Here is a 24,469-nt window from a genome sequence, read left to right on the forward strand (position 1 = left end):
AACAATATAGATAGAAAATAGGATACAATAACTTATTCAGATTAATTAAATTTTAATGTGTCTTAATATTCATGTGTGTATAATGGATTTGCTTTATACTATTAGAATCCTGGTTTAAATGAATTATGTCGAGTAATGCCTCTGCGTGCACATTAAATGCTGTCTAAATGTCTGGGAAAATCTCGTATTTATATTTTATTTTACTGAGAATTGAAGTATATATTTTGTTTTCTACTCCTACCTTTCTATTATGGCAATCATTTGGGGTTCTAAATTTGGTTTAATCTCCATGGCACCTCCAAATGAAATTTGAAGCTGAAAAAAACAGAAATTTTGACACATGTGAGTAATTTTTAATAGAAACTTACTTAGAGTTAATTACATTGAGAGGACTAAAAACAGGATTTGGAGAAAAGTGAAAATTACAGCCAAGACTATGACAATAAGGTAAGTATATAAAATACATAGATGATTAAATCCACTAAATTTTCCCTGTGGTCATGTACATGATCATGAGAAGAAAAATGTCAAATTACTTTCCAAGTCGATTCTTAACTCTTCATAAAATAACATTAAAAATCAGATATAATATCAATAAGTTACAGTTTATGAACTTGTGTTTATATGTTCCCTTGACTGCATTTGAAGATTGAACTCCCTGAGCGCTGCCCTTGAACCCTTTCTCAACAGCTGGTTCTCTGTTGCCCAGGGGAAAACTACTCAACTTCTGACCATTCTGACTTTGAACACTGAGTTTCCTGTATATTACTTTTGCTGCTTGATTAACAACAAGCATAAGAGATATTTATATAAACTAAGTAATGAGATCATTGTCTCCACAATTCTGGATGTCACCTACCTATATATTTTCCTAATTGAATACTTGAAATTGCTAAATCTTGACACTGCATCTTGTCTCTCCCCATCTGAACCGTGGTTCCTCTGTGGACATATCTCCCTGTTGTTGTTTTTTTTTTAATTCTTGAATGTGGTCTAATGTCAGAACCCACTCCCTCTCACTATTTGCTTGTCATCAGAAATCTCAAGATGTGGGATTATATTTTCTTCAAAGCTAGGTAATATATTTTAAATCACTTTCTTTAACACACCTATGAAAGAGACACCTTTTGTCTCAGGGTATAAGAAAATGAATATTCAGTAGTTATTTAGAAATGATATTGCTATAGTCTCCAAAGAGTAAAAAGATCATGCTTAGAATCTATGATGAAGCTACTTCTGAATTTTCTAAATTTTCAGACATGACTCATAACTTAGGAGTTTCACTCTTAGATGTTTCTCCATTCTGTTAAGTTATTTATCTGAACTAAGATAATATGACCATGAGAAGATATTGAGTATGTCAAAAATAATGTTAATTCTTATTACTTATAGTTTATTATTTGAATCATTTATTTATAGCAATGCTCTATGTTTAGAAAAAACCATAGGACAAAGTTTTTGTCAACAAGTGTCTGCCAGTCTAGAATGGAGAGGCAAACATAAAAGTAAATAACTTTATAAAGAATTGTGTTCCTTTCTTTATAATAAGTGATTTTACAATGTATTACAATTAAAAATATAGTAATATCAGCTTTGGGATATACATATATTACAAAAGGCTATGTATGTTTCCCTTATTCTTCTCCTTAAATTTATTATTTAATTGGAATTGCACTAAATATATAAGTAAGTTTGAAAAAAAATCACCTCTTGTGCAAAAAGTTTTCTTCACAATTATCTAAATCTACTTTTGATCTCAATCAGATATGAACACAGCATAGATATCTTCAATATTCACAGAATCAAGTTTACCTTCCATTCTTCTTTGCTGAAGAAATCACTTGAAGGTAAACTCTACCAAAATAAGTGTGTTGGACAAGTCATTACCATGGAAATTATGGGAGGATTCACATTAGAGAGGCATGTGAGCCAAGCGGGGTTAGGTATTGAAGATTAGCCTTCGAACAATTGAGGGGTGAGATGTGTACATTCTAGGCCAAGAGACTAGTGTGTAAGGAACTGCAAGATTATAGCTTCAGCTGACACATAGAGTATGAGATGAAATCAAAGGAGAAGAGGCTCTGGACAGCAATTTCAGTCAAATGGTGAAGGACTTTACATGCTGTACTAAGGAGTTTCAGTTTTATCCTGTGGATACTGAAATCGGTCAGCGAATAAAAGCACACATTTAATAAGAATGTAGTATGTACTAGAGATGAGACAAGGAAATCTAAGTAGGGAATTGGGTAGCTATATAAGTTAAACAATACAAATAACAGGTACCTAGTCCAACATAAGATACAGGAATCATGGAGAAATACAGCTTGGTTGATCACATGGCTTGATACTAAGGCACTCAGAGACATAAGGAACTAGTGTGACTGGCAATGTATATTACACAGACCTTTGAGGATCTGAATAGATTAGTTCTCCTCCCTTGAGCTGGATGTGATAGAAGAAAAGAAATGAATGTCTTAAGGGTCTGAGAAATTAAATCACTCAAATAGTATAAAACTGGAAGACTAGTAGTTATAAAAGACAATATTATTCTCTCACAATTTTAGTCAAACCAAGAAAATATGTATGGTGTCATTAACATTAAAATTTTTCTCCTTTCTTTTTTGCTAAATTACATGTAAAAATCAAAATTACTTCCTCTCTCTCTGATTGGTTATTAAAAATTAGATGTTAAAAATAAGAACCATAGTGAAATATTACCTAATAAATAGCTCACTAACATCAAAAGTATGATTTTAATGCATAAAAATAGATGAATTTCAAACTAGAATTAATGCATAGTGTTTTCCCACCAAACAAATAGTTTCTCAGTCATGAAGATAACTATCTACAAAAACATGAACAATAAGCATGAGAGAGGCAAGGTTACTCATCCTTTGATTTTCAGTAACCCTGATGCAAATATTGTTTTGTGTTCATTCACCTATTCTCAGTATTCAGTTTATCTTTCTTATTCAAAGCAGAAGGTTAACAAAAATGACAGCACAGATGGTGTCATTTTCTTCTTTACAAGTCAAAGTGATGAGCCTTATAAAAGACTGTCACATGCATCCTCTCACCTGTCTGGTCCCTTCTGTGCCCCCATCTGCACAGCGCTAATCTGATGACTTGTACTTCCTTGACCTCTTCAAAACCAGACTTTCAGGATTAGTTCAGAGAGGAAACTAGTTATATTTAGGTTATATTTTTAATTGTATAGATATTATATTATCAAATCAGTTTTATGACATAAGATCATGGTATGATACATAATTTTTTAAACTTAAATTTAAAATATCTTTAACTTTCATGATTAGTAGCTACTGGAAGTTTATATACTCTGACCAAAATCTCCCCCATACTCCCACCCCCCAGCACTTGGTTACCATCATTCTACTCTGCTTCTATGAGTTTGGCTGTTTTAAATTCTACATATAAAAGTGATATCACACAGTATCTCTCTTTCCCTTTCATAGATAGATAGGTAGGTATGTAGATAGATAGATACATAGATAGATACATAGACAGATAGATATACACACCACATCTTCTTTACCATCAAGCTAAGAAAATAAGAACCAAACCAAGGTACTATTTGAACTGAAAACAATCTTCTTTTTCCCTATCCTGTTGAATAAATGCAGATACTACTACATCAATGTCAATTCTATCCTTCCAGATGAGCACTGTTCATATGTCATATTTCTTCAGAAATTTGCTATAATACAATATTTCTGGAGATTTCAGAGTTGTGCATTTTCTCCCAGCTCTGTAATCTGTTATCATTTACACTTGAAATAAGCTGACATTCTACTCTGTTCCTAACTCCGAATGGATCACACAGTCCCTCCTTTCCCAAAAGTGCCAATCTTTTCCCTGTATCCTTCAAGTCATAGCTTCAAATATATGCAGGTCTGCCTTGGTTCTGATGGTAAAAACAAAAGTAAATAAATAAAACAACCTTCACTGGAACCCTAATAACTCTTTTTATTTTCTTTCCTCCATTCTTTCAAATAATGGATTTATTTCAGAATGTTTGTCTGCTGATGGTAGCTCCCAAATATTTCTAATTCATTGTCTTTCTCTTGTCTTTCATTCTGACGGCTATATTTACTATATGGCTTAAATCATTTGCTTCAGGATATATTGGGCATGTCATTCAGGGCACCTGGCAGGTCCAAATTATAATAGATATAATTACCCATACACAGCCTCTGTTATGCCAGAGTTCTCAACTGTGTTTTATCACGCTTGGCAGACGATTGGATTGTGATCAGGCAACTAACCCAACTGAAGATTATTACTAACGTCTACCAACGCATGAGGTTGCTAGAAGCAAAGAGCCAGGCTGTCCATGAATTTATCAACAGGAATTAGGCTAATTTGCAGAATTCTCATGACTGATTATCTCTACAACATATGAAGACAGTGGGTCCATTTTATGATTAAAGAATGAAAAAGACACTCAGAAAGAAGCAGAAAATTATGTGAGCAATATACAGACCCCTAGAAAGATTCAAAGGATTGTTGCCAGAGTTTCCTTATGTCTTGGTGATGTTCAAGTGTGATCAATATGTATCCTCAGGAAGCAATGTGACCATAGACAATACTGAATAATCCCATCTTAAAGAAGAAGCAAATATGATATTTTTATAATTATAATTGTGATTGGGGCTACAGGAAAGAACACAAAGTAGCAGATACAGTGGAAATTGATTTTGCCATCATTTGCCTCAGGAGAGTTCTATCTTGCAGCAGCAACTGACAGTCCCTAAACTCAAAGAATGAGGGAATTTAGATAAATTTTAATAACATTACTAAGTTTTTATATTGATTATTTTTATAGTTACCATCTATTTATGGTAACTTAATTTAGTGTTCTATTTATAGTGAGAATGTCATTTCTTTAAAACTCATTTAAGAACCAGACTTTCAGGCTTGGAAGGGTTAAAATTATTGTAAGAATAGAAATAAGATCCTTCTGGCAATATGGAACTAGGTCAGGAAGGAGCCCAACTCAGTACGTATGCTTATTCCCAGCTGCAGCAAATTTAATCATAGCAAGGTGGCCAGGTTCTTTAGCAGCTGTAACCAGGACACTGGTAATGGATGTCAAATGATAACAACAGACCATTTCAACTTACAGATTCACTTACAAAGAGGGAATATAATCAGCTATGGCCATCTAGATATTGGAGGTGGGGTCCCTTCCCCATTCCCTCAAGGTTGGATTGGTTTCACCAACTGCATTCACCAACCAAGACTCTGCTCCAAGCAAGGTGGTAATGTTATCAATGTGGGGGACACAGAATAAGCGAGAAGGCTGGATAACAAGGATCTATGGATTCATTCTTAAGTGCAGTTGAGGCACTACGCTGGGAAAATCTAAGGTGGAAGTTTGTTTATTTATTCTTTTTTATTATGGAAGCATGCACATAAAAGAAGAAAGAATTTTGTAATATCATAAAATCCCATGTACCCATCAGCCAGCATCAACAGTTAACACTTTAAAATTTTTCTTTGTGTGTGTGAAAGGTTTAAACTACCTAGCTTGGTTAATTTTTTTTTTATTTGTGACTTTACTTTTTTAGAGCAGTTGTAGGTTCACAGCAAAATTGAGGGGATGGTACAGAGATTTCTCATATATTCTCGGCTGCTCCCACACATGCATTGCCTCTGCCATTATCAACATTCCCCACCAGAATGATACATTTGTTACCACTGATGCACTGCCATACACATCATAATTCCCCAAAGTCCATAGTTTACATTACAGTTCACTCATGGTGTTGTACATCCTATGGGTTTGGACAAATGTATAATGACATGAATCCATTATTATGGTATCATACAGAGTATTTACACTGCCCCCCAAACCTTCTGTGCTGCACCTATTCATCCTCCTGCAGCCCCAATCCCTAGCAACCAGTGATGTTTTTACTTTGATATCCTGTAGTTTGAAAATAATGATGTAGGAGTTTTTTCTTTTAGGTTTTTGTTTTTGTTTTGCTTTTATCCTGCTTGGTGTTCTCTAAGCTTCCTGGATCTGTGGTTTGGTGCCTGACATTAATTTGGGGAAATTCTTAGTCATTATTGTTTCAAATATTCCTTCTGTTCCTTTCTTTTCTTTCTGGTATTCCTATTATGTGTATGTTACATCTTTTGTAGTTGACCCACATTCCATAGACATTCCATTCCTTTTTCCTCAGTCTTTGTTCTCTACTCCTTTTGGTTTTTGAAGTTTCTATTGATATATCCTCTAGCTTAGAGATTCTTTCTTCACTGTTCTCTTTTACTAATGAGCCCACCAAAGGCATTCTTCATTCCTCTTACAGTGTTTTTCATCTCTGGCATTTCTTTTTGGTTCTTTCTTAGGATTGCCATCTCTCTGCTTACATTGCCCATCTTTTTTTACATGTTCTGTTTACCATAACAGCCCTTAGCATGTTAATCATAGTTGTTCCAAATTACCATCTGATAATTCCTACATTCCTACTATGTCTGGTTCTGGTGCCTTCTCTGTCTCTTCAAATTGTGTTTTTTTTTTACCCTTTGGAATGCCTTGTAATTTTTTCTTGATAACCAAACATGATGTACTGGGTAAAAGAAACTACTGTAAATAGATCTTTAAGCTTTAGGAGGAGAGGAAGCATTCTACAGTACTGTGTTTAGGTCTCAGTCTTCTAATGAGCCTAAGCCTCTACACTGCAAACTTTACAAGTGCTTCTCAGTATTTTTTCTCCCCCTTAGGTGGGGGAGGATGCCTAGAATGGGTTGTATTTAGTATTTCTCTTCTTTGTGGTAGGCGAAATATGGCTAGAGTTGGGTTTTTCCCGACCCCAGGTCAGTTTAGCTCTGATAGTAGTTTCAGGCTCAGGCTAACTAGTTTCCCCTGAGGTCAGGCCATGTTAAGAAGAGTGCTCTGGTGTATTTCAAAATGGTTCCTTTTGCTTCCCCCTGCTGAAAGCAGGAAGGGATATTCTTTGATATTTACTGAGAATTTAGTAGAGCTCCTGTAGGTAAACCTCACAATTTTGTGGGCACCCACTGCCCCCACACCCCTGACCATCAATGGGTTCTCCTGGAATTTTTAACTCTCAGACTTGTCCACACTGAGCCTTCAGCAATTATCAATTACAGTTCAGGTTTTCCTACCCCCACACTGGTTCCTGAGGCAGTTTCTGCTTGTGAATCTGCCCTTCTAAACCTCGACTCCCTGTATTCACCTGTCTCTCCAATCCTGGGGGCCAGTGGTTCGCCCTATGTCCTCTCCTCTCTCATGAATTCAAGAAGAGTTGTTGATTTTTCAGTCTTTTCAGCTTTCTGTTTGTTGTTAAGTTGAAATGGTGACTTCCAAGGTCCTTATATACAGAACTGAAAACTCAACCTCTACTTGTTTTTTTTTTTACCAAAGCTACAGTTGGATTTGATTGGGATTGATTGGTAGTTTCAAGTATTTTCAGCTGTGGTAGGCAGACTTTTAGCCCACCCAAGTTCCTGGCCTTGGTTAGTCAATCAAATACTAACCTAGGTACTGCTGTGAAGGGACTTCAGAGATCTAATCATGAGAAAGAGATTATCTTAGATTAAGTGGGTGGATCCAGTCTAATCACCTGAGCCCTTAAAAGCAGAAAGGTTTCTCAGTCTGGGGTCAGAGAGAAGAGGTAACAGGAGAGATGAGGCAGAAGGGGAAGTCAGTGATTTCATAACATGAAAAGGAGTAAAACTGTTGTTGCTGACTATGGCCTCTAAAGCTGGGAATGACCCCCAGGCAAAAGCCAGCAAGTAAATGGGACCTCAGTCCTAGAACCACATGGAATTGAACTCTGCCAAAAACCTAGATGAGCTTAGAAGTAGATTCATCCGCAGACCCTCCAGGAAGAATGAAGCCCTGCTGGCAACTGGGTTTCTGACTTGTGAAATCCAGGTAAGAGAACTGAGTCACACTGTACTTGGACATCTAATATATAGAATTGTGAAATAATATGTGTTCTCTTAAGCCACTAAATTTGTCATAATTTATTATGACCACAATAGAAATTTAATACATCAGATTTATTCCTTTTATAATCTCCCTATCAGCCTTTTACCATTTCCCCATCAGCCTTTCACCAAATGCTTTTAGCATTCACTATTGATCATTGACTAGATCCATTATTTCATTAGAGACTGCAAAATAGTAGTATAACAATTTTATCATTCCTCCCACATTTATTACCTTTAATTTTTTTATGAAGGAGACTTTCTCTTATTAACTATTGGTTATCCAACAATAGAAGGGTATAAAACCTTTACTTTACCACTTTTCAGAATAATGAGTTAGTGTTCTAGTTGCTGCCTAAAATTCATTTGAATATCATTATGAATTCTAGATTTCTATGTATTTGATCTGTTTTGGTTTGATGAATTCAAAATTTTCCCATCTTTGTCAACCTGCAGACTGTCTTGTTTCCTCTGACATGACTCATTTGTTTTATATATCATCTTTTCTTTCTGGTACAGCAATATAATCACAAGTTAACTTTGCATATTTTCTTCCCCGGACCTGGAATCAACCATGTTTCCCCCAAAGAACTCTCATCTTTTTGTAGAAAGTGGTATTTAGAGAGTATCACCTGGGTAGTAGGTGAGCTCACTGCAACTGAGTTATTATTGCTTCTTGGACTTAAAGTTGCACAGAGCAAAAAATGTTATTCTGTTGGAAAAAAAATATGAGATCCTACTTATATTTTCATTTCAAGTGTAAGATTACAAATGTTTTACTTGTTTTTTAACTTATTTTGATATATATATAGAGAGAGAGAGAGAGACAGAGAGAGACAGACACAGAGAGAAGGACAGAGAGAGAAAGAGGGAGAGTCAGTCATATACACAGATATCATAAAAGTATAAACCCAGGAAAGTTAACCAGATGGTAAGATTCTTATATATTAATTACCTAAAAACCCCATTCTCAACTCATAACTTTATTCTTTACCAGAAAAATGGAAAAGGAATTTCCCATAAGCTAATAATGAAATGTGTCTCTTGTTTGTTAATAAGCATGAGTTTACTTATAATATTCTCTTCATTTGAATCTCTAAATTAGGAAGAACCCAGATTAGAGATGCTACATATGTGTAAATTAGTAATTCATTCTTACTCAGCAGTGATCAATAAACTTCTTAGCAGATGTCTGTAAATTATCTTGGAGCCAAATACCAAAAGTTCTCTCCTGGTGATTGTAATATATAACCCTTAATGTATAAGCTGTTCTTCCTTGTCTCAAATAAGGAACAAAAATTGGATGAGAGAAACCATTCTCTCTTCTCTGTGTTCAGTAGATATATTGCAGGTGCACTTTCAAACGAACTAAGCAAAAATATGAATAACTGAAGATGGTTCCATTTGCCTAGACATTAAGTACAAGTTTTACTAGGAAAAGAACACACAGAATGGATATTATACAAAGGTCACCTACAAACACACAACTGTAAATTATAAAATAAGAAGATGGGCTTAATCTTGGGGTTATTTTATGGAATAACGTGATACTTTGCTTCAGTGAGTAATAAGCTTTCAGGCTTTTCCATGATACACACAAAATAAGTAAAACTAGGAAAGCATCTAAATGTCAAGATGCTTTGTTACTCTGCTTTCCATGTTGAAAAGGGAAGTCATAATATTAAATACCACTCTCCATCATGCCACAGAACCTCAGATACAAAGACTTTTTGTGAGATAGATATAAAGCAGAAAAATTGGATGCATAAGAGCTGGCAGTGAGAAAGGTTTTCTTCAACTGAATGCTTATAAATATCTTCAGAAATAGACTGTAAAGGCAGAAGTTAAAAGTTATCTTTTAAAAACATTTGTGTTGAGTGAAGTAAGTTAATCTAAGCTTTTCTTTTACTCAGAGAATTATTTTCCATAATTTTACTATGTGTAAAATGGAACAAATTACCTAACAACATAAAGATAAAAATACATCTCAAGATGTCAATAATAAGATTGGGAGAGTGGTAAGAGGGGAGAATAATAAAGTTATGTTCTGGAGGAAGATGAAGATATTTACTAATTTTTGTCAGAAAAATTTATGTTGAAATATAGATTGAAATGTAAACATAACAACTGAATACTAAAATACAATCCATAGATTTCAAACTAATAGAGAAACAAATGGTAATTATCAGCATATATATCAATTAACAGAAGGCAAGAAAGGGAGATAAGAGGAAGAAGCAAAGAAGAGGGGCTAGGAACAGATAACACAAAATACAAAGTAAGCACATCCAAAACAAAAGCAAAAGGAACAGTTAAATAATAAAGATATGAAAAATATGTACTACTAAACATTAAAATTGTTAGCAATATTAACGTTAGATAAAATGGAATCTAGGTAGAAGGCATTAATAGAGATGAGTATTAGCATCGTGTAATAAAAGAAACAAATGGATAAGAATATATTAAAATATTGACATCTTGAAGAAATATATGAAGCAAAACCTGTTGAGATTTATATGGAGATAGTGACAAACTCACTAATCATAGTGGGAAATCTTTATAATACTCCGTCAGGAACTTGTGATCAAGTAGATCAGAAATTTAGCCAGGATATAGAAGATTTTGAAAACAGAACATAATCTTTCTGGGTACTGTAATCAAGTAGAGATGGTACATTATTATCAAGTACACATTAAACTATTATAAAAATTGATTATATGCTAGGTCACTCCTAAGACTCAACACATTTCAAAGAACTGATATCATACAGTCCATGTTGTTTCACCACACAAAAAAGTTAAAAGTAAAATCAGCCACAACATTTTGTATGTAAGAAAGAATAGAGAGAGTATTAAGCCATCATTTCTGAAAGCTGAAAAAGTTAGTCTGAATTCACACTGCTGGAAAGGCAATAGAAACAATAAATTGTGCTGCCAAGGGAAAATCAAACATTTTCTAAAAGAAACTAAGATTTAGGTTGCAGATGCCTTTGTGGTTTGCAGTATCAACACTGGGTAATCATAGTGAAGAATTGTATAAAGTATTTTATCCCCAGGTTGAAACTATTGCTGAGTAGAGCTGTTTAAAGAGGGAGGGAATAAATGGTTTTCTCTGTTGGTTGCATTAGTCTTTCTATACCATGATTAAGAAATTAGAACCTTGTTTGAACTGTGGATTAAAAATCCTAGGAGGATTCTGATTCTCTTCGCAATTGATGTTGTCTTTAATCTTTTCTCCCCCATTAAAAATGGTTTTGCTTTTTTAGCATTGGAAAATACTTCTGCTTATACAGCATAGGAATAACTTTGAAATCCCATGGCATAAATGCTTTCTCCATACTAGAAGAAAGTATGAAATACCAGGAGGAATACAATATCATGAAAAACTGAGAAGAGACATGAGAAGGAAACAAGAGGAAATCTGATTCTCTCTTTGATAGGAAATAGAAAAAGTTGAAAAGTGCATCCTCACACTCAAACAGATAAATGGCAATCAGAGAATGTATATTAGGAGAACTTTTGTCCTCGGGGTAGAAAAAAAAAATCCTGAAGGTTTGAAAAGCCGAAGTCTTCCTACTGCTAATTATGTATGATGGTACTTTCTTAGTGAGAAGTGACAGCACACTTACACACATAAATGACTGGGAGCTGCTTTTCTGACTGTGAATAGAAGAGCTTATTTTCTGTTCCCTCCACTGAACCAATTATGCTTTTAACATCAACTCCCCACAGAGACAGTTAATACATGACAACCTTTCTTGGTCAAGCATGCCTTATTTAAACAGAAGTTTCTCTGGAGAGTGTAAATGGTTTGGCATGGAAATAAGTTAACCAGTGACAGCTCTGTTCCATTTTATAGAATAGCATTAAGAAATGAAAGGAGCATGCATCCAGCTTGAATTTAATAGTTAATTCCTCCAAAAAAAAAAGTCATTTTAAGCTCCCATTGGAAATGTAACGAAGAGACATATTAATAAAAATGATGGATAATTGAACACTAATAATCAGTTATTATACACTTGTGGGGTAAATTAGATAACTGCTTGGTCTTGAAAAACATAACTCTTAGACCAAGGACTGAAGTTTTAGTTCTCAATGAAATAATATTATGTGCTACATATTAGTCTAACAATAAAAAGTTTATTTCCCATTTCTCATTACCAGAAGCAATTTAGGAATGATCTCGCTTAATATTTGAAAAGAAATATGGCATCATAGAATTGAAATGATTGAAAGAGTAACGTTAACTCTTCTATGAAGAATGTCTAATCATCTGGGGGAGTATTTCCTAAACGAATCCCATAATACATTAACAAGTATTGAGTAATAAAAATAGTTGTTGTGGACAAATCAGTTTGGGGGAAAAATATGTATTCCTGCTTATAGATTCACAATGCTCAGGATCATATTAATGGCATTAAGAAATTCTGTGAAATAAACTTTGCCTGAAGAAGCCCAAGCTTGTTTAAAATGAAACAAGCAACTCTTTCTCTCTTTCTTTGTTTTCTTTCTCTGTTTGTCTCTTTATTTCTTTCTTCCTTGGCTCCCTCCCTCTTTCTTTCTTTTTAGAGAAGAGGTTCTTAGAGATCTAGTGTTTTCAGAGTACAGTTTAGAAAAACTGATTTGAGGACTTGGGATTCTTGTCTAGACAGACATTTAATTAGTTACTTGGCTATACATCACCTGGGCAATTTTGTTTTGGTTCATGTAAATATATGTTTAGAATTTTTTTTAAATCTCTGTTTTACATATTTCCCTTTTTTAATCAATTCTCAGTACTTAAAAAAGTTATACCTGTACTTGGAAATGAAGTTAATAATAAAGCCGTCTTAGTAAGAATTTGAGTGGAACTTAGGAATTATCTAGTCCCAATTTTCATTCATGGATGTGGCAAATGGGTTCCCATTCTACATGGCACCTAGTTATGAATGTTTATAATTCCACATAATTTTTGGATATTATAATGTCTCCATCTTCAATATTCTTGTGTTCTTAAAGTTTTCTTCATATGCTTCTAGGAAAACATATCATAACCCATTAACAGATGATAAATCTTTCAAACATGCTATTAACACAGAGAAATCAATCTATAATTTTACTGCAGGGGAATATTTGTAACTCTTGATTATTAGAAGACAGCAACTGATTCATCCTGTGTAAATCTATGAATAGTATACTTAGTATCTTTATGTAACCATATTTTATAAGTCAATGGAAGATGGGATAGAAAGATACAAGGTCAAGAAAAAAACAAAGTGGGAATCTGGAAGAAGTAAAGCAAAAATAAGGAAAGGAAACAGGTGCTGCGTTTTGCTCATTTGATTTTTTTAAATAGTTTTTGACAGCTGGCTTCACTTACATGGGGTTTTTGGCCCAGGGCTAGAATCGATTAACAGGTAAGATTGGGTGCACTGAGGACTGGCTGCCAGTGGATCTAGAGTGAAGTTAAGCTGTGTCCCAAGATATTGAGTGGCATGGTTCTCATATGTCATATTCCCTTAGGACGCCTCTTTTGATATCGGCTCACACCTGTCACAATGGCTATCATCAAAAAGACAAGAAATGTGTCAGAGAGGATGGGTAGAAAGGGGAACCCTTGTGCGTTGGTGAGGATATAAATTGGTGCAGCCACTATGGAGAACAGTAAGGAGTTTCCTCAAAAAATTAAAAATAGAACTACCATACGATCCAGCAGTTCCACTCCTGTGTGTTTATCTGAAGTAAACAGAAACACTAATTTCAAAAGATATGTACACACCAATGTTCATTGCAGCATTATTTATAACAGCCGAGATATGAAAGGAATCAAAGTGCCCATGGGCAGATGAATGAATAAAGAAAATGTGATATAGAGAGAGGTAGAGATAGAGACACAGACAGAAATATTACTCAGCTGTAAAAATGAATGAAATCTTGCCATTTGCAACAACATGGATGGACCTGAAGGGTATTATGTTCAGTGAAATAAGTCAGATAGAGAAAAAACAAATACTGTACATTTTCACTTATATGTGGAATCTAAAAAACACATGAACAAGTATGACAAAACAGAAACAGACTTGCAGATAGAGAAAACAAACTAGTGGTTGCCAGAGGGGAGAGGGATAGGAGGAGGGGCAAAAGAGGGGATTAAGAAGTACAAACCTCTAGTTATAAAATAGGCAAGTCACAGGGATTCAATGCACAGCACAAGCAATATAGCCAATACTTTATAATAACTGTATGGTTTGTGAGCTATAAAAATATTGAATTCACTGTGTGGTACACCTGAAACTAACATAATATTGTAAGTCAATCATAAATAAATAAATGTTGGGTCTATTTATGACCACAGGAAGGTTGAAGATCTGTTGAATCTTCAATTATTAAAACTCAGAGGAACTTTTCCTAATAGAAACAGTTAAAGATACACTACATAGCATATTTGTTATACTATTTGATACTAAACTTCAGTATCAAATATATAGTGTATTTAAAACCAAGTAAGAGGACTTGATTACTTACTGAACTACCAAGATATCAATTAGCAGATATTTATTAAGATTTTCTTTTTTATGCTCAGCAAAAACCTAAACATGATGAGTCAATAGAAAAGTATACAACATTTAGAATTGCTTTTGTGACATCCCTCTCACTCCTAAAAAAATAATAATGATGACTCATTGGATGCTTTGTTTTAATTATATTAAGCTTGAAAATTACTTTGGGGAAAAACAGACATCTTTAAAATATTGGAAATGTTTTGACATTCAGGAACATGGTATCTCTCTTCCTTTATTCATTCTTCCCCAAGGTCCCTTAGGTATTTCTTGCAGCTCTTTTTAAAACATTTTTGTTCAGTTTACTTCTAGCACATAGTTATTTCTATTGTGAATAAAATCCTTATTTTATGACTTTTAAATTTAGATATTAATGGATAGTGCTTTCAAACATGACTGCATTCTCAAACCCAGCTGCACATTAAAAACGCTGAAATGTGGCCCATTTGAACTCCTGCCATACAAATTATTTGTTGCTCACAACTAAATTTGTAATTACTTTTTCTCTAGTTGGGGGATGGTCTAAATTCTTCATTTATTTTCTTGTTTTCAGTACAGACCTGCATCTGTAAATAAAAGCCAGCACACAAGTTTGTCTTTTAATTTCTAAAATGTAAAAATATAAACAAACAGAAAACCTCCATAAAATCAGACAATGAAATTTGCATTGTCAATGGCAGCAACATTGGAAATAAAGCAAATATTTGCTCATTTTTATGTAAAGTCCATTCTCATATTTCATTTGGAAATATGAACACATTTTGTTTCTTTCATTTTATTTCCCCTTCTGTTTTTGAAAAGCAGATTGTGTCTTTCCCAATACAAGGATATCTGACTGTTTAGAAGTAAGGGATTGTTGTAATCTCCAGATGTTGCTAATATACTTTTGTGGTCATCCTTTATTCTCCCAGAATGAGGAAAATACTATTCAGTCTTTCTGTGATTTCATAATAAATGTTGGCCAAATACAGAGCCATTAAATCAAAACTTTTAGGAGGGGGGCAACAGACATCGATATATTTTTTTTCCAAGTTCCTTAGGTGATATTAACATGCAGTGAGAGAGCAACTGTTGTAAGGTTACTAACCAGTTATATATATAATACCTTGGAGCGTTTTTAAAAACAAACACAAAACCTCATATTCTGTTGAGATTTTTAAAAGTGATTGACTTAATTCTCATGTCCTCATCTTCTAACTTTTAGGAGCAAATGATACTAAACACCCACTGTCATCAAAATAAGCATTCCTTACTGTAAGTTAACATTCTCTCCATCTACCATCCTCTTTTTGCATAGGGAAGAGCCCCAGTGTCCAATCGCCTGGCAAAGAATAGGAAATCAATATAAATATATGTGTTGTATTACTTTGCTGTATGTTTTCACTTTTTAAATTCAGACATATATTTTCTTATTTAGTTGCCCCTGTGACCAGAAACACAGGTTTATGAGATGATTTATTAGGGTAAAGAATATACTCAGTATTCATCAGGCAAAATAAAGTTAATTGGTCCCTAGAGAAGTTATTTTCCAATAGCACTGTTCTCATAAGCACAAGATTTTAACCTACTGACTTACTAACGAAGGACTTATGATTCCATGTCACATATATAACACCTTTGCACACAATGTCTTTGTAGAGGGAGGTGGGGCTATTGCTATGGGGATGAGATAAATCTGAGGAGTACACTGATACTGAATTTTGACACAAGATTATCTAGTTTCTCTAGCTCTGCTTGGAACAGTATTAGAAAGAACACGTTAAACATACATGGCAGGACAAATTTTCAGGTATTGATAACTGCTGAGCTGAGCTGCTGTAGAATGTCAGAGCTATGTTGGGAAATCAGGAAATCAACAAGGGATCTCTTCCATTTCCAGGACATCCCTCTGGAATACCAAGAAAATCACTGAAATGTTAATATCAGAGTAAAATAAACATTTGTTTCCTTCAAAAAACAATCAGTGAGTAATAGTTCTATCTCAGTGGCTATATGTGATGTTAAAAAAAATAGCAGAAAAAGTCCATGATTTATATCCTCAGAGTGCTTACATTTTAATGTACAAAACAGACAAATTATGACAATATGGCATGTATGTGCCATAATAAGGGACATGCACTCCAAGAGCTATGGGAACACAGCAGAGGAAACCACTAACTGCTAGAAGAAGTTGCCACGGAGATTATTTTGTGAATTAAATAGCCATTAAACTCTTTTAAGTCCCCTTCAATTTCTTCTTTGCTATAGCATTCATCTGTGTTGATCATTTCTCTCTCTTAACGGTTATAGTGATTCTTAAAATCTGTACAGACCCCATAAGACTCCTTGGCTTAGACCCTTCACTCTTCCAGATCTTCTGCCATCTTTGACCACTTACTGTGATTTGCATATTTTCCTCCTCAGTCTATTCCTTAAATTCCTTAAGATTAGGCACATTGAACACTCTGTCCTTGGATTGCTTTCTACTCCCTATTTTTTCTTTATAATCCCTTGGTTACTTATGCCTTCTACTCTACCAAGTTATCTCACTCCACTCCTCTCTTCAGGTACCAGATAATACTAAATCTGTCTCAGGATATGTTTTATAAGATATAAAGTTTCTTTTGATGGTAGAACACAACACACTGACACTCTAATGGATGAAAGGCAGAATTTTGTTACTTATAGCTCCAAGAGAGAAGGCTGCCAGGCGGGGCCCCTCAGGGAGTTCCACCTGGGGGCTGAGTAGCAGCAAGCCAGAGCTGTAGGGGGCAGCTTGTGAACAGCAAGAAGGGTAGGGCTAACTGGGTTCCACGGGCTCCCTGAGGATTGCCTAATTAAAATAAATTCTTGGGCTCAGGGACTCAGTGGCTTTCCTAGTCGTCTGACCTGGCTCCAGGGTGATTAGGGCAGGTGCACAGTGGCACAGTGTGTGAGAACCTGATAAGGGAAGTGGTTGAGGCGTAAACTTCCTCAGCTGCTCAACAAGGGGAACTGATCAGTCTCTAGCTTGGGCCTCAAGACTGTGTCCGGAGGAAGAATTTAGGAGACAGCGATGTCAGCAAGATGGTGGAAAAGGAGGCCCCAGGTCTTGTCTGCTCCCACTCTCCCATCCAGTGCCAAAACCAATGATTTACCAACTATCCTTAGATGAATGTAGCTCTGGGAGAACTCCAGAGTGCAGATGACAAGCTGCAGCAACCCAGTGGAACATAGGGACCAGAGATGACAGCAGAGGAAAAGGCAGGAGGCATTTAGCTGTGTCACCCCATCCCCCAGACCAGCACAGCCTAGTACCAAGAAGAATCCTCTCTGCTGCCAGTTCCTCCATGGGGAAAAAGGTTAGAGCAGGCTGACCCCTACAGCTCTCACCCTTGCTGCAGCCTCAGACCCCTAGCACAGCCTTCTCCACCAAGGACCCTGCAGTCTTAGCCAATGCAGACACCAGGGACTGGAACTTCCCATAACCAATAACTTTGTGCTCTCCTGGAACCCCAGAACTGGTGCTGGCCCCTCTCCTCCCTGCTGGCCCTGGCACAGCCATGCCCACCAGACCCAGTGCATCTCAAGCAAAAGTTATTTCTCTCCTGAGCTATTCTTTAATATTATTCTAACAAACTCTTAGGTTCAGTCTTTCCTGACACCAGTACCCCCCCCCCCACATAGGGTTATGAGAATCATAATTTTAAAGTACAGATCCTATCACATAAAACTTAAATTCAGACTCCAAAGCCTTGTGTTCAGGGTACTAGGGTATATTCTAGTTAAGTACCATCCATTCTGTATCTTTTCCTTCTATCATCATCAAACCTCTAGTTCCTGAACTTGCTCCCTTTCTTTACTTCAATATCCATGAGTGTGTTCCATTCTCTGCACAAAATAATTTTTCCCATAACCCCCTCCTCATGTAACAAGATTCCTACTCAATCTGAATCCAGTAGAATTCTTTATCTTCTAAAAATGTCATCAGATTCTCCCATCTAAAAGGAATCTTTTCATTTTGGTCTTCCTTGACAACATATTTGAACTTCTGATATAGCATTCATTTACTTATTTACGTATTCAAAAAATATAGGCAATGAGGATAAAATGATGAAGAAGACAGAGGAGTTTTAGTTTCTTCAGAATGCATAACAGCCTTCAAACAAATGGGCCTGGTATTACTATAATTATGGCTTGACACGCTCTGAAAACTAATGGTCTAGATTCTTGTCTTTGCACCTTGATTTCTTTTTAACTATGTGATCTCACCCACTCTAAATCTTATTTATTATATTTGTAGAGGGCCTAAGAATACATTTATTAAATAGGGCTAACTTAGTTTTCCGAAGAAAACAAATAGAATGTGAATGTTTTATATTCATCTCTGTTCACATAGTGGGAATATGATACATTTATCAAATGGAAATGGAAGGAAAAACATCTAGATCCTATAACAGGGCAAAGAGGTGTTAATTTTCCCATTTCCCATGCATGTCTTTAAATATTTTAATCTATTTCTAAAAATCACACGCTCACACATAGCTTTACCAGTCTACATTGTAATTTAGCGGCACCTGATTTTGACACCCAGATACAAATTGGTTTCCTGAACTATTTCAACCATAGCATATTTAAAATGATAAGAGAAAAGTTACAGGCAAATAATGACATATGAGTTCAATGGCAAATACAAGTATAGGAATTACTGTTGTCAGCCTCTACTTCTGCCTTCAGACAACTTATAAGTGAATAGTTCATCTTCCATGTGCCAGGCACGAGGGGTAAGTTGGTAAATGATATGTCCTTTTCTTCAGGACTTCACATAAAATTTTGCACAAAACTAAAGAATCCCTCATCAGAACACAGTCACAAACATTAATATTTTTCAATCTGACAAACACTGTTTTTGGAGAAGCTGTTCATTCAACAAATATATTGAGTATTTATTCCGTACCAGGCCCTATTCTGGATACTTGGGATACAACAGTGATCAAAACAGACAAATATTCCACAGGGGCCTTAAATTTTGTTAGAATTATCACCCACATTCTATATGAGGGGAAAGAGATTCAGGGAGATATTAAATTATTTGCTCATAGCCAAACACCTAGGAAATAGCAAAATTGAGACCTAGATCTTTTGATTCAGAACACCATGCTTTTTCTACTGTTGCACGATGTGTTTCTCCAACTACCTACTCCCAATGCAAAACAAAATAAAACAAAAATTCTCTTAAACTAACAAAACTACTATGCACAATGGAAGCTATACAATATAACATTTAGCACTTTACTGTAAAATGTTACTTTCACTTATTTCAACACTTGTGGGAGGGACAATTTTAAAAATGAGAAAGTTTAAGGATGAGCTTAATAATCATAAATTTAAGTATACTTAAATTTATATTGATATGAGGCCAGCCCGCCTGCACATAGTTGAAAACTTAGTATGTGCAAGGCAAAATTTTGAGCACTGTGGGACATAATTAATAATCTAATTGAGAAGGAACTTTATTTATTTATTTTTTTTGCGGTACGCTGGCCTCTCACTGTTGTGGCCTCTCCCGTTGCGCAGCACAGGCTCTGGACGCGCAGGCTCAGCGGCCATGGCTCACAGGCCCAGCCTCTCCGCGGCATGTGGGATCTTCCCGGACTGGGACACGAACCCGTGTACCCTGCATCGGCAGGCGGACTCTCAACCACTGCGCCACCAGGGAAGCCCTACATTTACAATAAAACTTAAAATTTATATCATATCTGACAAAGCCCTGAAGATCAGGCGTGCGACCACATTTCTTGTCTAATCTCCTGACTCTCTCTCTCTCTCTTTCAGCCTTTTTTAGTTACCTTGGCTGCCTTTTGTTCCTTGAAGACAGGAAGATGTTTACAACCTTAGGGCCTTCTCACAGTTCTCTCTACCTAGAATATGTATGAATATGTCAGCTCTTTGTCTCTTTCTTATCATTCAAGTCTTATCCTTCTGTAAGAAATGTCACCCCTGCCCACCCAATGTAAAGCACTCCCTAACCCTGGCAATTGATCAAATCAAATTACTTTATTTCTCTCTTGGGAATATTCACTATCTGACTACATCATGGTTATTTTATTTACTTGCTTGTTTTATTTCTGAGATCATGCTCTCCTCCATCCTACTCTCACAAATATACACTAGGACATAAATTTCATAAGAATCAAGAACTCTGTATTTTTCACTAATGTCTCCCCAATATATGGAGAAGACAAATCCCTGAGCAGGTAGTGCATTATCAATAAATATTTGTTAAATGAATGTAAGACAATGAATAAATGCTAAAGGTTTTATTATGTCCAATTTATGGTGATTAGAGGGAAGATAATATTTTACTGAGAATTCCCTTACTAGAAAAAGAAATTTCAAATAATAAAAAATGAAGAGGCCAATACTAAGAATTTTAGAACAGATTAAGGGTAAACAATGAAAAGTGATTGTATTAAAATAATATAAATCAGGAATTCAAGCACAATTTAAAGATTTTTATACCAATATAGCAGAGCAAATGCATGAAATCAATAAACTAACATTTAAAATATTAAAATAAGGGGAAATATGATAAAAGGATACACTGCAAAAGGTAAAGATTATAAACATGACAGTAGGATTAGATATTGAGGAAAGAATTAATATTTAAGAGGTTAATATAAGAGGATTAAAACATCTGCATATTTAAGAAAACAGCAGGTAAACTACAAGGTTAAAGAGAAAATAGGAAACAAATAATGACTACATCAGTATAAATCAGGGAAATTAAGATGCATCAAAAACAATATTATGGTCCTGAGTTTCCGATATTTTGTGTTTTGGTGTGTCATTAATTTTCAAAAATTTTTGGCCATTCTTTGTTCAGATATTTCTTCTGCTCGATTCTCTTTTCTCCTTCTGGTATTCCAATCATGTTTATGCTAACCCTTTTGAAATTGTCTCATAATTCTTTATTAAAAAAATTTTTTTTTTATTAAAATTTTTTTTTTTTTATTTGTCTGAGTTCTCTCCTTCAAAGTGTTTTCTAGGCTGTATTTCTACTCTGGTACTTTTTTCCTTTCTCCTGCTTCCCCCTCTCCCAGTAGCTTTCAAATTCTTTGCTTTCTCATGTTCTGGGGACCATAAATTACCCTTCTATTATGCAGAATAATCCAACTCTGCCCCAGCTCTTGCCTCAAATGCACATACATTCAAACTAGCCTGGCTCTTGAGTAGTAAGTAAATTTAACATCACAACCTTGTACACACACACACACATACACACACATGACACACAAGAGGATGTAATAAATTAACTATCTCTAGGCAGTAGGATTATTGGTGTATTTTCTTCCTTCACATATTCCAGTAATTTCTAAGTTTTCTGCACTGAGCATGTGTTACTTCTGTAAAAGGAAATGTAAACAGTAAAAAAAAAAAAAGCTCAGTTCATGTTTTGCCTCTTTTAGGAAACCTTTCTTGTCCTATAATCCTTTGATGTCCTCTTCTCGATTTTGTTTTGGTTTTTTTTTTTTAATTATTTTTTCTTTTTGCATTTCAGTTAGAGAAATTTCTGTTGTTTCTTCAAGCTCAAAGATAATTAACTCCACCATGCCAAATGTGTTGATGAGCCCATAAAAGGCACTCTGTAATTTATGTTACATTGTTTTTGACTTCTAGAACTTGCTTTTGATTCATTCTGAGTGTCCACATTTTTGCTTACATTACCCATCTATTCCTGCATGTTGTCTATTTCTCCATTAGAGCCCTTAACATAATCAATGTTATTTTAAATTCTCTATCTGATAATTCCAGCATCTGTGCAATATCTGGATCTGTTTGATTTTATTTTGTCTCTTCAAACTGTGTTTTTTCTTGCCTCCTAGAATAACTTGTAATCTTTTGTTGAAAACCAGACATAATGTATCAAGGTAGTAGAAACTGAGGTAAATAGGCCATTAGCGTGAGGTTTTATCTGGCTAATAGTTGGGCTGTGTTTAATGTTTGCTGTATCTCTTAGTGCCATAGTTTCAATTTCTTCCATTGTCCTTGTCAATATACTCTCTGTTGTTTTTGGGTTTTCCTAAGAGCCCCTCCTCAGGTAGTATCTGTGTCTTGCTGTCTCTTAGCTGCATATTAAGAGTTAAGCTGAGCTGCTATGCTAGGTGTCAGAGTAGTCACTTAAGACAATAAGCCAAAACAAAGTTAAGTCAAGTCTTTACTCCCTTACTGCAATAGTATAAAAAAGAGGCTAAACGACGTACACTTCAGTGTACAACTCTTTGCACCTCCTTTAAATTTATCCTATTTTATTCTTTTCAATGTTATCAGAAATGGATATTTTTCTTAATTTCCTTTCAGATTGTTCATTGCTAGCATACAAAACTACAAATGATTTTTATGTTTAGATTTTGTATCCTTACCAAATTTGTTTATTACTTCTAATAATTTTTCTATGGGTGGATTCTTTAGAATTTCTCATATATAAGATCATGCCATCTGCAAATAGAGATAGGTTTACTTCTTCCTTTCCAATTTGGAAGTTTTTTTTTTATTTCTTTGTCTTCCCTAATTTCTCTGTCTATCATTTCTAGTACAATGTTGAGTAGAACACGCAAAAGTCGGTATTCTTATCTTATTCCTGTTTTTAGGGAGAAACCTTTCAGTCTTTCGCCACTGAGTATGATGCTGGCTGTGGTATGCTCATAAATGCTCTTTTTTTAGTTTGAGGAAGTTCCCTTCTATTTCTAGTTTTTTAAGTGTTTTTATCAGGAAAATGTTGGATTTTATCAAATGCTTCTCTGTATCAGTTAAGATGATCATGGGGTTTTTGTTGTTGTTTTATAACCGTCAATTATATTAATGCTGTGTATTACATTGATTTTCGTATTTTGTACCACCTTGCATTCCTGGGGTAAATCCCACTAGGTTAAGGGGTATAATTATTTTAATATGCACTGTATTTGGTTTGCTAGTATTTTGTTAAGGATTTTTGCTTTAATGCATAAGGGGTGTTGGTCTGTAGTTTTGTTGTTGTTGTTGTCTGCTTATCTTCCTATTATATCTTTGTCTGGCTTTGGTATCAGAGCAATGAGTTGAGATGTATTCCCTCCTTTCATGTTTTATGGAAGAGTCTGAGCAGATTTATTGTTAACTCTTTAAATGATTGATAGAATTCAACAATGAAGCCATCTGTTCCTGCGCTTTTCTTTGTCGGAAGATTTGATAATTGTTAGTTTCATCTAATTACCTGCTAAAAGTCTTTTTATATTTCCTATTTCATCTTTAATCTATTTTGGTACTTTGTCCATTTCTAAAATATTTCATTTTCATTAAGATCATCTAATTTGTTGGTATGCCATTATTCATAGTACTTTCTTATAATTCTTTTTATTTCTGAAAGATAGTAATAATATTCCCACTTTCATTTCTGATTCTGGTAATCTGAGTCTTGTCTCTTTATTCCTTAGTCAATATACCTAAAGGTTTGTCAACTTTGTTGATCTCTTCAAAGTATCAATTTTTGGGGCTTCCCTGGTGGTGCAGTGGTTGAGAGTCCGCTTGCCAATGCAGGGGACATGGGTTTGTGCCCCAGTCCGGGAAGATCCCACATGCCATGGAGCGGCTGGGCCCGTGAGCCATGGCTGCTGAGCCTGCGCGTCCGGAGCCTGCGCTCTGCGGTGGGAAGGGCCACAACAGTGAGAGGCCTGCGTAATGTAAAATAAATAAATAAATAAATAAATATAAATAAAAATATATATACAAAGTATCAATTTTTGGATTCATTGATTTTTATCTATTGTTTTACTTTTCTTTTATCACTACTCTAAACTTTATTATTTCCTTCATTCTGCTAAAACTTTCCCTCTAAGCACTGCTTTTACTACATTCCATACATTTGGTATGTTGTAGTGTTGCTTACATTCATCTCAAAGTATTTTCTAATTTCCCTTATGATTTATTATTTGCCCCATTGGATGTTTAAGGGGATGT

At 35.1% G+C, this 24,469-nt stretch overlaps 1 long non-coding RNA gene across 1 annotated transcript in view; it reads right to left on the minus strand.

The window, feature by feature from the left end:
- Window positions 1-258: 258 nt before the first annotated feature.
- LOC141275790 (uncharacterized) overlaps window positions 259-24,469 on the minus strand; it is a 32,995-nt gene continuing 8,784 nt past the window's right edge. Inside the window, exons 2-3 of the long non-coding RNA XR_012324082.1 lie at window positions 8,613-8,692; window positions 259-315 (exon numbers count right to left, since the gene is read on the minus strand). This is a non-coding gene — a long non-coding RNA (uncharacterized lncRNA). The remainder of the gene's footprint in view (window positions 316-8,612; window positions 8,693-24,469) is intronic.

This window comes from Tursiops truncatus, chromosome 11 (assembly GCF_011762595.2).
Source record: "Tursiops truncatus isolate mTurTru1 chromosome 11, mTurTru1.mat.Y, whole genome shotgun sequence".
NCBI classification, from domain to species: domain Eukaryota; kingdom Metazoa; phylum Chordata; class Mammalia; order Artiodactyla; family Delphinidae; genus Tursiops; species Tursiops truncatus.